The sequence below is a fragment of the Haliotis asinina genome, chromosome 1, assembly GCF_037392515.1.
Source record: "Haliotis asinina isolate JCU_RB_2024 chromosome 1, JCU_Hal_asi_v2, whole genome shotgun sequence".
In the NCBI taxonomy this organism is placed as follows: Eukaryota; Metazoa; Mollusca; class Gastropoda; order Lepetellida; family Haliotidae; genus Haliotis; species Haliotis asinina.
This window is the reverse complement of record NC_090280.1, coordinates 19,065,999-19,081,057: the sequence shown is the minus strand read 5'-3', so window position 1 is coordinate 19,081,057 and position 15,059 is coordinate 19,065,999.

Genomic DNA, 15,059 nt, shown 5'->3' with positions numbered 1-15,059 from the left:
TCGTCAAAACTAGGTCATATTGACCTTTTGGTATCTTTGGAAAGCTCCGCACGACAGAATTACCATCAGTAAGATTTTAATGTTTGTACTTTAACATCTCATCAGACTGGCATATAAACTATAATTGGTGATGTTTGTGGTTCCAAGCAGCGTATAATGTTAATATTTTATGATGTATGTCCTTTTGATTCAGTCACCTCCAGGTGTAATATTTACTAGTAACTCTTTGAAGCATTAAAATAACGTTCGGTGTTAATGTTCATAAGCCGTGGTTTGAAAGCCTGGTCTATTAAAATGTTTTCTTCATTCTTATCCTTTAATCTGGTGAGAAACCTTCACATTCAAAATGTATGTAATGCAGCCATAGTTGGTACGGTAATTCTTTCTTAGACCGGTTGATGGCCATGCTTAAATCATCATGTTCGTTATCGTCTAGAAATGTTAATAAGACAAGGCTGGCTTTCAACACATTTGGCTAACTTGCTCGTATCCATTTCATCGAAGATCAAAATTGCTGAACTGAGATTATTTATATAATCTCAATTTTTTTAGTTGGATTATTTATGTAAATATTTTGTATAATTAAAAATATTCAGCAAACTTGAATCTTTATGTTACTCTTTGCCTCAAAAATTAATGACACCTTTGGATAAACAAACAAACAAATCCACGTAATTCTCATATTTATTATCACGTATGCTTTCGTTGTAGTCAATTATTTCTGAATTATAATAGAATACAAAGACAATGAAGAAAAAAAACAACAAATTAAAAGTATAGAATAGTTTAAGATTTTAGCTCAAGGGTCCTATCTCAAGCATAAAATCCTCGTTTTCACTTAAATTACGCATAAATGAGGGTTTAGATGATTAGTTTTATTAAAGTCACACGGAACAAATACCTAAAAAGCAACTTGCAACGACATGATATTGAAAATTACATAATACCATGATGCCAAAATGTCAAACTCAAATTTCCACAAATGTGAAAAATGGCGGATAGAACGAAATAATTCTCATAGAGAGAAGTGTTGCACGTGTAACTTCTTTACCCCACCGTTCCGGAGGAATCCAAGACGACGCGCTCCATATCGCTCACAACTTATCGTGACAGAGGTGTGTGTGTGTGTTTGTGTGTGTGTTTGTGTGTGTGTGTGTGCGTGTGCGTGTGCGTGTGTGTGTGCGTGTGCGTGTGCGTGTGTGATGGTTTGGGTTGAGGGGAGGGAGGTGGAATCGAATCGGGAAAAGGACAAGCAATCCCGAACGAAACGCTCGATGCTTCAACGCCACGAATCAAAGCTAGATATATGAGCTGGCGTCCAAATGAAATTAGGCAGCCGATTTGAAGCGCGATGTCGCAATCATATGAAAAGTAAATGACCAAAGTATGCGGACGGAACTGTACGTTTTAATATGTGCTCAAACCTTGCGCAAACAGTCATAACATCCCAATAAACAATTTATATAAAATATATAATATGGCTGGTAATGTTCATATGGGGTACATAAAACAGTTTTTCACTTTAGGTCCCGTGGCCCCGTGAACATCCGGATTAGAACTGATCTTCATTAGCCCATGTTTGTCGTAAAACCCTCAGGCTCGCTGACTTGGTTGGCCCATGTCATCATATCCCAGTTGCGTAGATCGATGTGCATGCTGTCGATCACTCAATCGTGTGGCCCAGACTGGATATTTTACAGACAACAGCCATTTGACTGAAATATTGTTGAGTGCGGCGTAAAGCTAATCTCACTCACTTATACATGAAATTTAATTGTAATGAAACTAAGCAAGTAAAATAAAGCTCATGCGAATTATGTCGGTCGATAAAAAACAACATATGTCATGTTTGGGATTTCACTTTCTTAGTAGAGTGCAAATTCTAGTACTTTTTGGTTGAGTCCCATCCGGGATTCCATCACGCACTCTCAGATCTAGGGTCAGGCACCTACAGCACACAAAGTCAGCCGCCTAGCCCGCTCAGCCACCGCGACTTCCACAAAAAAAATATGACATATGTTGCATTTGACCACTTTCTAAATGGCATCGTGTAATCATGGTCGACAAAAAGGTAAACTAAAGACACTGCGTTCTAAAAGTGACATTTTTATTGGAAGTAACGAGTGAAATATGTCTCGATTTAGGCTAATGTTACCACATCATGTTATCAATTTTTTGGCAATATATAGGAATGCACTTCACTACTTGGTCTTGCAAAAAAACTAGGGAGAACGTGTGGTATTTCCGTACATCACTGCAACAGGACACACAATTTGGAAGAGTAACGGCATGTGACTAGCTACAGAGACACACTGTGGCAGGACTAATTATGACATTCCCGCCATCTCTGTAACACGACTCCATCTGACTGATGTACCAGGACAGCTAACACTAAACACTGACATGTTAATGCTTTCCGTTGCTGAACTTTGTCGAAAACGTTCGCATCGCTAACTTCCAACACTTTTTTGGGTGAGTGAGAGAGTGAGTTTGTTTTGACGCCGATTTGGGCAATATTCCTGCAGTATCACAGCGGGTGACAAAAATGGGCTTACACATTGTTCCCATGTAGAGAATGGAACCCATGTCTTCGGCATGACGCGGATGACTTATCCACCAGGACACCCCCCCCCCCCCCCCACCCCCCGACTAACTTGAGTATATTTCTGTTGTGTGAGGTTACATAGTGTTGGGTATTGTGCCGGAGGGGCTTGAATCTGGATTGAAAGACCTCAAAATATCCGTGTAATTATTGAACGTAAAAGCTCCATTGAGGTTCAGTGTTCTGAAACCTGTCTCGTGCACACATGTTATTTCTTCAAAAGGGACCGATGGGACAGCCTAATGTTAAAAGCGTTCGATTCCCCACAAATCATGAGTACAGTGTGTGAAGCTCATTACCGTGATGTTACTAAATATAGTAAAAAGCGGAGTGAAACAAAACTCACACCATGCTAAATGTCTCAGAGTGTCCAAAATGCCTCTCACGCAGGGAGGAATTCCGTTATATAGTTGTCAGCTTAACAACATAGCGATATTCCTGGAGTTCCATCCCCAAGGCTTCTCCAAGATTTAATGAGTAAAGGTTGCTGAAGGTTTGTTGTTGCAATACTAGTACAAATAGAATACAAAGTCTTCATTTCATTCATTGCAAAATGCCATTTCTACAGAAAACCAAGTTCGTCATTTCTCAAGACTTTCGCAAGACTTTCACGCAGGGTACAGATAAATATTGCTGGAAGAGTGCTATAATCAAGCTATGTGGCAGTCGTCTGTAAGTAATCGATTCAGAGTCAGACATTGATGATCATGCTGTTGATTACCTACAGACCGCCCTCATATAATTTACCTGGAATATTGCTGAGTGCGATGTTAGACGGCTAATGAATTCGAAACCAACCTGAATCGACCATCTGCAGGACTAAGCTGATGGTCGTGTACACCACACACAGAGGTATACCCGCCGAACACGTGACAGTAAGAGAGGAAGCTTTAGATGGGTCTAGAGGAGCGCCCTCCCCCAACACACACCCCGTGCGCGTTTGTCCAAGAAGTACGTTCACCCACCCCACTTTACCCCCACTTTCTCAAAACGCTGTATCTGCCTCTAGAGGTGAATATAGAAGAACAGAACCCTTGGGTGTATTCAGGCCGTTCCAGTACAGTGAGGACTATAGTCTTGTCACAAGACGATCGGTTTGTCGTATCTACAGAACAGGTGATTATCTTTGCATTTATCCCATTAATTGACCTCAGTAGGTTCTTTTCAAAAGTAGCCTTTTTAAGGGTGTACTGAGATGTTTGGGTAAACCTACCGAGACGGATGGCCCCATCACGTCTACAGTACAGTTTTGTAACGTCATTAGTCCAAAAGCTTCAGTATGTTCTATTCATAAGAATCATGACGCTTGAGAAAAATATGATTATATGTTTCCGTACCTCCGCCCATGTTATTTTCCGTAAATTTAGTTTAACCTTTCATAGACACACTGATATGTAATTAATAATCAGGAGGTGAACATTTTAAAAGTTGAAAATTTGTAACGCACAAGGGAGATTATTCACGTATTTCTTCTATATCATGCCTGTGGAGGATGATTCAGCTGAATTGAGATCCTGCAAAACAAAATGGATTTAAAAACTACACAGCAGAAAGCGTTCCTTGCACTATGCCATTCGTAAGCTCCTGGCAAACTATCAAGTTACGATTTCTAGTAAAATTACGATTGCTTTATGCATCGAGCCATTGAGACGATTTTTACGATAGTCGCGTAAAGCCCGAATGTTTTCTTCTGATATGTTTTATAAGCGTTTTAATGACATACCGGTCTGCTTATCACACTCGTTATGTACTTGTTTGTAATTATGCATGTGACTAATACGGGGTTGCAAAAAGGAATTCTTTTTGTCAAATAAAATTCAGTGGTGTGCTGGTTACCATGTTCCGACTGCCAAGCAAGAATAAGTGTGAAGGTTCTCCAACAACTAGACGAATCCAGCATTGGGATGAAACTTCAAGGAAACATTTAAACTCTGTGGGTGAGTGAGAGCAAACAGTCTGCAAATGCTGAAACGATTCAAACCGAAGATCAAAAACAATAGATAGCTGCATCAGTGAGAGAGTGTGTTCTTATTTGTTCTTACCCCATGCAGTGATATTGCTGGTTTAGAGCTAAAGGCGGCGTCATACTAAACTCAACGTGAAGAAAATATACAAATGGAAGTGGATTTTCTTCATTTTAAGTTAGGTTTTAAGGGATAGGGCGAAATGCTTTATTTTGATAACCAGCGACATACAAACTAGCTTTTGCTTTCTCGTCTGGTGCTATCGCTTCTGTGTTATTTACTGTTTCATCTGGTGCTATCACTGCTGGTGTTACCGCTTTATCGACTGGTCCTGTCGCTCCTTGTGTTGGTGCTTTGCCGAGTGATGATATCGCTTCTTGTGTTATTGCTTTCTAGTCTGGTCCTATCGCTTCTTGTGTTATTGCTTTCTCGTCTGGTCCTATCGCATCTCGTGTTATTGTTTTCTAGTCTGGTCCTATCGCATCTCGTGTTATCGCTTTTATGTTCTATTGCTTTCTCGTCTGGTCCTATCGCTTCTCGTGTTGTCGCTTTCATGTTCTATAGCGTTCTAGTCTGGTCCTATCGCTTCTCGTGTTATTGCTTTCATGTTCTATCGCTTCTCGTGTTGTTGCTTTCCCGTCTCGTGCTGTCTCTTTTCGTACTATTGGAGTTATTCACGTCGCCCCTTTTCTTTATGAATGCGAAATGACACATCCCGTCAATAACAACCGGAGACGTAAATAATTAGTCATAGTTATTCACTGAGATTGACGTCACTCTATTTATCCTGGGGACACGTTTTTTTCGTAATATCCATCAAATCGGATACAATGTCGCTTCCTAGGGCAGTTATCAAAATAAAGTCCCTCTGACCCGGGGGGTTATATTAATAATGTCCCTCTGACCCGGAACTTTGAATTATTACATGTTTTGAAGATTTATTCGACTTTGCCAGGCCATCACTGAATATATTTGTAAAATATGACATTAGCGACAGTTTTCAACATGTAGTGCCGAGACCCGTTTTCGACCCTGTGCACCTTCGCTCACTGTCGTCACTGTTTTATCTACTAGGCTACGAAGGATCGTTGTGAAGAATGAGACTGTTCCTCGGTATGAACCGTATGTTTCTAGCAAGACGGGTAGTGCGGGCAGCGCACGTGCATTACGCGTGCAAGGCGAGACGTCTGCTGCCATGTTTGCTTTGTGAGGAAGTTATTGTGTTCCACTGAATACAGGTGACACTCGGTGTATAGAGATTTCAGTCCAGTTATTACACTAAGCGCTTGGGTGGGTTTTCATTCTGTCCTAGCTATATGCATAGCGTGTTCAACTTCTACAAAATTACCCGTCGTCAAGGCCACAGACAGTTTGTGTCACATTATCTTAAAACATAAATGTAATAGCTACACTACAAATTCGCCGGAGGTATATTTGGTGAGGGCAGAATTGATATCAAGTGCAATTTCCCCCGTAATAAGTTTATAATGTATAATATGCGTGAAGCCCTTACAGCCTATTTCTGTGAATACTCAAGAATGTTCCAGCAATACCATGAGGGATGACAGGAAATATGATTTACCGGCCGTACCTATGTAGATATTGAATTAAACTTGGATTTCTTCAACAACTGGAATATTGCTGTGTGCGTCGTTAACATGTGTCATTTGAAATCTTGTTGAATGAGTTTCCAGCAGTATTGTCATAAACGTGTCATTTTAACAATCTCAGTCGTAGTTTCTCATCGAACTGCAACAATCACAATAACATTTCCGCTTAAATATATTGCGCCCTCGTATGTGTGTGTGATGCGTGTGATGTGAGTGCTTGCTGAGCTATTATGTGTGAGCGCACGCTTGCGGTTGTGTGTGTGTGTGTGTGTGTGTGTGTGTTTGAGAGAGAGAGAGAGAGAGAACGAAGAGAAAGGGGTGAGGTAGGTGGAGATGAGGTTTCAACAACTTTCAAGAAATTCAACGTTCGTTCTCACTAGCGATGTCAGAAAAATGTACCGCTCATTTCATGACATTGACTATTCATTTCATTTGGTTATGTTTTGGTATTCCAGTTAAAGTAAATCTGCAACAACGCACTATAGTTTGTGACATGCATTTAACAACTGAAGTACTTGTTACCTTTCAGGTAATGTAACTGTCGGGGACGATCTCACAATATGAACATTTGTTGCTAATTAAAATATGAATATGCTTATGCATATTTGTCAAATGAATGAATATGTTAGTAAATGAGACGCCATGTCGTAACATACCATTTTATACACATTTAGATGAGCGAGTGTAGTCTACACCGCACTCCGTAACTTCTGTGATGCAAATATCATATTTTCTTCATTTTCCTTCAGCTGCATGAACTGTGTACACCCGTTTTGGAGAAACAACAACTTGGCATGGAATTTGCATGGGTCCGGAATGGAAGAGTTTTTGGTCAGAAACGACTTTTGGAAGAAGATAGTTTTTCACAATGTAAACTACAACCAAGTCAGCATTCCTGCAAATAGTCTGAGATCAAGGATAGCATTTATTGGACATCTATCCTTGACAGGAACCTTGAACCCAGGTTCAAGATCAATGGTGCTGACGATCATTACTTTGGTCAGTACAAGGGTTCACCTCGACGTCCTGAAGCAAAGGTCCTCAAATGTGGGCAAAACCTGATTGTGATACGTACGTGAATCATTAACTGGAGCTCGAGGTCTTAAATATCTGTGCTAAAATTGTTACCGTCTGTCTGATTTTCATCGGTGTTTTGAACCTATTCCACCCAAATTCTCATTCTTATGAGATCATACCTTTTAACATCAGGACATATTTTCAACACTGAATTTGGGATCATTTTTCTTTAAGCACACCTTAGTTGGATGATGTAGTAGTCGTATTCAACATGGCTGTGGAAGTATTTCTGAACACATATTTTACATCAACGAGAAATAAGTCTCCCCATTTCGGGGTCAAGGAATCAAAGGTAAGCATTATAATATCGCTGGGACAAGAAACAAAATGTTGTTACTTTGATAAGAATGTCGACGCAATGCAGTGAAAATGTATAATACATCATCCTAATAAAGGATTTTAAAGATACTTGTTCATCCCTTTAGTGTATGTCACTCCAAATTACGACGATGGTAAAGAACCTATTAAACTCATTTGAGAATGAAGTCCTATTGGAATCGTGACGTCAGTTCAGGCGCCCGAAGACCAGTGTGTGAACTAAAACACGTCTGTTCAGATATATTTGGGACATCGCCATAATTAGCAGAACTACTTCATATGACCTATAACGCTATAGCTTTTACTGGACTGAGGGATTGGATTGCCCAGTGGCTAAAGCATTCGCTCGTCACATCGAAGGTCTGGATTCGAATCCCCAAATGGGTCCAGTATGTGAAAGCCATTTCTGGTGTCCCCAGCTGTGACATAGCTGTAATATTGAAGACCTGGTCAATACAGTTCATGGTGCGCACAACACTTAAGTCTCCCGTACATCTGGATGCTTGTGATAACAATTACTTTCGAAACGATATTAAACATGAAAAATAAAGAAGGGGAACAGTTTGAAAAGTACAGGAAAGCGAAGGATGTAATGATTTCAAACTGTTTGACAACCTCTCCTATATTTGACTCTTCCCGGGTAGGTTGACTTTAGTTTGATGGTGAATGCAGTGTTCAACAATGTTCCAGCTACACAGCCGCGATCTGCAAATAATTTAGCCTGGACCAGACAATCAAGTGCTCAACAGCATGAGCTTCGATCTTCTCCCGGGAAAGGGGAAGCCCCAGTCGTTTGACTTTGTATTGTTTGACTTTGTATTGTTTGACTCTTTGTTGTAGTTATTGGTTTGACACCTGTGTATTGTTGTAAATACGCATGAATGAAACGTAAAAGCATGTAAACATATATGATCTGTCAGTGAAGTGCTAAAAAAATTCGGTTTACTGCCTCTATACTTATCTTGATCATTCTCTGAACCTGAAGCGTCGGTGGGAAGCTTACAGGTTAAAGTGCGGAAGATCCGAATTCTATTCCCTACATGGATACAATGTGTGGAGGTCATTTGTCATGTACCACGTCGTGACATTGTTTCAAGGCAGTGGAATTTGTCAAATACGGATCGTGCGTCATACGGTTTCTCTATAATCCGGAGTCACTGCAGTTGTTTTCTTAGTTTATTATCATCCTTTGTAATCCGAAAGTAGCTGACCAAAATAGCAATCCGTTGAATAAACATCTCCGTTACTGTTACTCTGTTACTTCCGCTCACAATGGTTAATGACTAAAAACTCCGTGCTTCGTCGAAATTTACAGAGGTAAACAGCAATTTAGACTTTTTCCAATGAAATTCTATTAATGTATTATAACTAAACAACAACAACAGCAACAACAACAAAAAAGACCCAAATCAACATCTTGGTTGTCCTTAACAAAGGGAGGTAACTCATGGTGGCAGTGAGACACGTTAACGGACAAAAGGTGGCTAATCCGGACTGTTTAAAATGCATATAAATGTCCCAGACCACGTAACAACAGAAAAAAGTTCCATCATCTCGGCCAGGAGTAAAAATAATAGGTGGACTACAAATGGAAGCAAATACCGGAGTGTCTTAATTAATTTATGGCCATCAACGTCGCGTGCAGCTGAAGCCCGAACTCAAAGTGTCCAGTTGTTTAGGTAAGGAACAAGCTACATGAAACAGATATGTTTCCCGTAACCCTGAACATGTCTTAGCTTTTATAATGCTCAATCGGAGAAGATGATACACTTTTATTGTATTAATATTTCTTATCTGGAACCTTTCTACGGAAACAGAAATCATTCATAAAACAACGACACAAGAATTTTCTCCAAATGGATTATTCCATGCACTAGACGTCATGTCCACACATCACCCTGCCTTTGTAGAATTGATAATACTTTACGTTGACGTTGTGACATGACAGCATTTGTTGTCAGTTTCTTTTCCATTGATTTCCATTGAACATAATGCTATCATGGATGCGTGAAATACGCAAGGACAAATTACACGATACACCAAGGACATTGTCTATAATCTGATTAGTGAGACGATTCTTCCCAACCACTGTCTGACAAGTATACCTCTCTGCTCTGTCCTTCTTTGTCACGCCACTGATGGTCAGGGTGCTCGTCATCAATCGATCGCCAGTCCAGCTTCTGCTACCAGACACAGGCTTATATTTGCTTCCGTGCTCCAGATGAAGGGGGCAAGGGCAGGTTCCAGTTGGGGTAGCTTCTCAGGAATGAGTGGCATGTCAGGTTTACAGAATCTCCGTCTGTTACTTTTTCTGGACTCTCAATGTAGGTTCTTGAACACCTGTTGCGAACACAATAACATGTGGAGAGTGAGTGTGTTCTCAAAAGCTGGGATTAACGGGAACGGGATGTTCAACGACCAAAGAACAATCCTTGATTTGCTCATTTAATACAAACGGTGAGTCAAGAAACAAAAACAGTAACAAAAGGAAAGCCAAGTAACTAACAAACAAATACAGTCCAATTTAGTGATTGATCATTAACAGTAGTACTAACTGTATCAATGAGTGAATGAGTGAGTTTAGTTTTACGCCGCTCTCAGCAGTCTGCCAGCTATATGGCGGCTGACATCAATGATATCTTCAAAACAACAGTGTGCTACACACCGCAATGTGATTCTGGAAAACCAAAATATTGTATCAAGACTCTTTTAAACAGTCTGTCATTCATTAACAACCTCGTCTATGGACAGGATATTTTAACAACGCTCAGAATTAGCCGAATTCTGAGAGATAAAATCATTTGAATACACAAATACTGTGTACTGATGTTTGTAACCTACTTTCATCCATGTTCAACCCTCAAAACACGAATTGTGTGCAGACCTAAACATTTTTGTCCAAGGACCGAGTCAGTTTTGATTTTGCGCTTTCGAAAAACCTTTTGAAATTGTCCATCATTTGCATATATTCATGACAACTGCATCTTTAACTTTGTCAAGTCCTTTCTCACCAACTGGCCACACTGTGGAGAGTTTCAGGGTTTCCAGAATAAGTTTGAGTCGTAAGGTCGTAAGGTCAAGAGGAACTGTTTCTGTTTTAGGAGCATGTCATTTTTGTTACTGTGGGCGTTATACATTTCTTGCAGCTGGATCAAGTTAACGTGAGTGAAGGGAAGATAGAAACAAAAGCAGATAAATGAATGAACTACAGCACTGTAACAAATCTTAAGTTTTATTTGCAAAGAGGTTCTTGGGTAGCCAATCAGTAAAAGAGCTGGCTTATCACGCCAAAGACCCGGGTTCGATTCTCCACATGGGTACAATGTGTGGAGCCCATTTCTGGTGTTCCTCACCGTGATATTGCTGGAATAGCGGTGGTATTGTCAGGTCCAGACTGCAGTCACAAGTAGTACAACGGGTGGCGTTAGCTCACTTTGGAAACAGAACTGGTTAGTGAATTTATCGAAAGCATCGCCTCACGAGAGCTACCGGCCCTGTTAGTGTTTCTGAAACCGTAGAGGCAGACTGCCATCTGACTAATGAACGTCTATCCTCATCAGAAAAGGTCTACAGACAGTTTATCGTCAGTCTGCAATCAGAGTACCTTCAGTCTGCCTTCAGTGTTCATGTGTACTCAGTTAAGAGTCCACTCACAGCCAGTCTACGGAGTCTTCGTTCATTCTACTTACAGTGTACGCGCAGTCTCATGGAAGTCTGCAGCGTGTCTGCACGCTCTCTACAGACAATCACACACCACAGACAGTCTGCTTTCAGTCTGCAGTCATTATACGGCCACAGTCAGTCTAAAGACGAAATTGTGGTTACATTGCTTTACATTTATATATCATTACATCCCCACTTTTAGAGGGGATCACATACAAGTCATATCATAAGTTCAAACTAACAAATAGGAAACCACAGCCCCTCTCCACAGACAGCATGTACAGACAATCACACACCACAGAAGTCAGTCTAAAGACGAAATTGTGGTTACATCTGCTCCACCAATGGGTAACACGTCCAACAGTTACACGCTGTAAGGTTCTGATGATAAACACCTCATTTCACGTTTATCGCCCTTGAATGTCATCAATATGATAATATATATATATATATATATATATATATATATATATATATATATATATATATATATATATATATATATATATATATATATATATATATATATAAACATATTACATAAACCGAACCTTCAAGACCCTCATTAAGCCTGGGCTATCTTTCCTGCCCTTGGTGTTCCTGCTTGCTGCAGTTTCCTCGGTGGTTAGTTAAATCTACTGTATATACGATGTGTTAGACACAAGGTGAGGAATAAAAAAGGGATTACATGAAAACACAAGTGTTCTTTCATTTCTTTCGAGGTTTCTTCAAAAGCTGTGTGATGCAAGGTCTGTGAAGAAACCACGAAAACCTAAAATAAAACTTTTATTTTCACGTGATCCCTTATTTTTCCTCTAGTATGTTTCTTGCACAGATTATGTAAAACCTCTTCAGTCACTCAGGTGTGACTGGCTATCACAGATGTCGAAATATGTATCAACTATTTTGGACCATAACCCCATTTCGTCTCGAATCGTCAACTCCACAAACAAGATTGTATTTGGCATCTATAATGGATTTGTAGTTGAAGGAGGGCTATCATCGGCTGCTGACAGAACAATGCACAAAGAAGGTCACTTTATGGGTAAATGGATCAGAACACATTCACAAAGATTCAGCTGTTCTCTTTTGGTTATAAAACGTCCACGCAGGAATGAGGCAAGCTCTGTTATCTACATGTTCATCTAGTGTACAATGCAGTCTTCGATACGATGTCTTCGTCATTGAAAATCGGTGATTACATAAAGATGATTTGCATAAAGGATTGGCATACAGGGTACGCTTGTTCGTGCGTTATATAAACAGGATATAATTTCCCGAAAGACATGAAATCAGCAAATAGGCTGGATCAACCGATGCAAATGCTTCTTCTAAACTCAATCTTATAAATAAAGAACTTATATATACATTTGCGGAACTAAAGAAGTCAATAATATCAAACTAAGTACATCATACTGCGCCACACTTCGTGGAAAAAGGTCGGTATCATTCAAGTGATAATAAAGGGATTTTATTAGTAAGTCGTTTTCATAGTAAGGCTGGTAGAATAGGTCTTCAGAAACTCACGCTTACCACAAAAGAGTATGACTAGAGGCGACTAACGGAATCGAGTCGTCGACCAGTGAAAGTGCTTGCTTTGAGCACACACCCTTTATGCGGCGTTAGTGTCCTTGCTATCGTCCGCCATTTGTGTCTGGATCGTTTCGTTAAGGGTTTTCGGTTTTCAGGCGACTTGTAGAAATAACAAAGAACTGGTAAGTGTTGTGAGTGGTGATCGATAGGCCAATCACTCATGATTATGTTTAGATGATGTTTTAATCAACTGCGTGCGATGATAGTGTAGCGATCGGCAAAGCAGGTGGGTGGGGTACACCGAAGTGTCAGGCCTTGTCTACATAATATTATATTGTACCGTGAAACGTTTCAATTCGGGGTCATCTCTAAATTGCTACAAGAGGTAATACCAGCAAACATCCCAAGTACATTCCTATTCTGAGTTATGTCAACCCTCTGTCTTACATACAAAATTAAGTTGGAGGCAGTTGGAGGTGTTGTTGACCTCAAACGTGTGTTAAAAGGAAATGCAGACCTATCATCATTTGAAAAAACAAATGTATTCATGTTAGTGCAATCATTCATCAGTGAGACAAAACGTCATTTATATGTCATTCTGTATAACTTTATCTAGATTTCTTTCTTACTTTCACTACCTGCTTGTCCACATCTGTCATCTCCAGTTTCAGGAACCTATAATATCTATGTACATACCAAGAAGAGGGTATTCTAAGTCGGAGAACTTGTTCCTGATCCTTTTCTCTGTGAATAAAATATGTGTAAAACAAGTGTTGTTTGAGAACTTTACAGATCTCAAGCCTGACACTGAAAAGTATGAACATTGGTTTGAAGCTTATTACAAAAGGGGTCGGTGCGCTACATCCCGATATCACAATTTCAAGATAAGACTCATGGTGACGAAAAACAGTATTGACCATAGCCTGTTTGTGTTCCTTCGCCGCCGTCTTTGGCGATTTTTATGCCGTTTTTTTGGATACCATGACTGCTGTTTTCACGCACGGCGACCGTTCTCGCGCGCTCCCCTAGCTTAGAGTTTTGTTTCCATATCAAACGTTTAGTTTTAGAGAGTTTGTTTCGGTTTTAGAGGATGTTGTTGCAGTTTTGGAAATGTATTGCCCTACCTGGGTGCTTTCTTTTCTGTTCACCGTTTGGGTAACACTTCTCTCTGTATCTCCCTAAATTTTAAAAATGAGGAAACAATTTTCTTCGGGTGGCATTTTTAGAAGTCTTTCAGTATGTTGAAATACAAATTAAGGAACATGTTATAACTCATCGTCATCGGATGAGCGTTACGAGAGCGTATTTTTTGTAATTTGTATTGTTATTGATTAAATGATAGTTACTGTTGGGTCACAATGTTTAGAGTTTTGAGTGATAGTTATAATGGGTCACGTTTCGTATCATAGGTAATAGTGTTTTAGCGGCACGCCTTTAAGTTAGCGCTTTAGAGTTGCCTTCCATTGACGAGGCCGATCGCGAAGGTTCCATACTTCACTGCAATGCTCAAGAATCAGTGATTGTGTGGTGGTGTGTTAACCACACACACGCGCACACACACACACACACACACACACAAACACACACACATGGACGTGCGCTCAGAGTAATACATGAATTGTGTCATCATCCGGCCAAACTACATCTGTCTGTTCGTCAAGCCTGAACTTCAAGATCAACACATCTGTGCCTGACCGCTCGCTGTGAAAGATTTAGTAGAACATTTGGCTTTGTTTTCAACTTTGTTGGACTAATTTTACGGAGCTCTGGTGAAAATTAAACAACAGACCCAAAAGTGTTTTACGGTACATTTACATTATTCATGGCTCTACATTTATATGTCATTTCATCCTCACTTTGAGGAGGGATTACATACAAGTCATATCACATGTTCACTTGAACAATGGCCCACAAACTAGCAAATAGGAAACCATGTCCCTGAACATGAACATCAAGTCCAAGAGGCCAAATTTCGAATACACCGATTTAGCGAGTGTGAATAAATCAAAGCACATCGTTTCGGAGGCATCGTTGGACCCCGGAAATGAGTCTGACAACTCCACAAGGCACGCCCGGCCAACTGACTGGCCAAAATTGACGCTTGCGTCAGTTTTGATTGACAGACTGGATCGGTCTATTGAAAAGTAGAATAATAAGGGGTCTATCTGTCTATCCCGTGAGAACCTTCTGTAAGATGAAGGTAGAGAAAATTCAGAAGGCATGGCGAGAGCCGAGAGAGACGCAATCACCCAAAATGATGACGATGGTAGCTTAAAAGAACGAAAAAGCCAC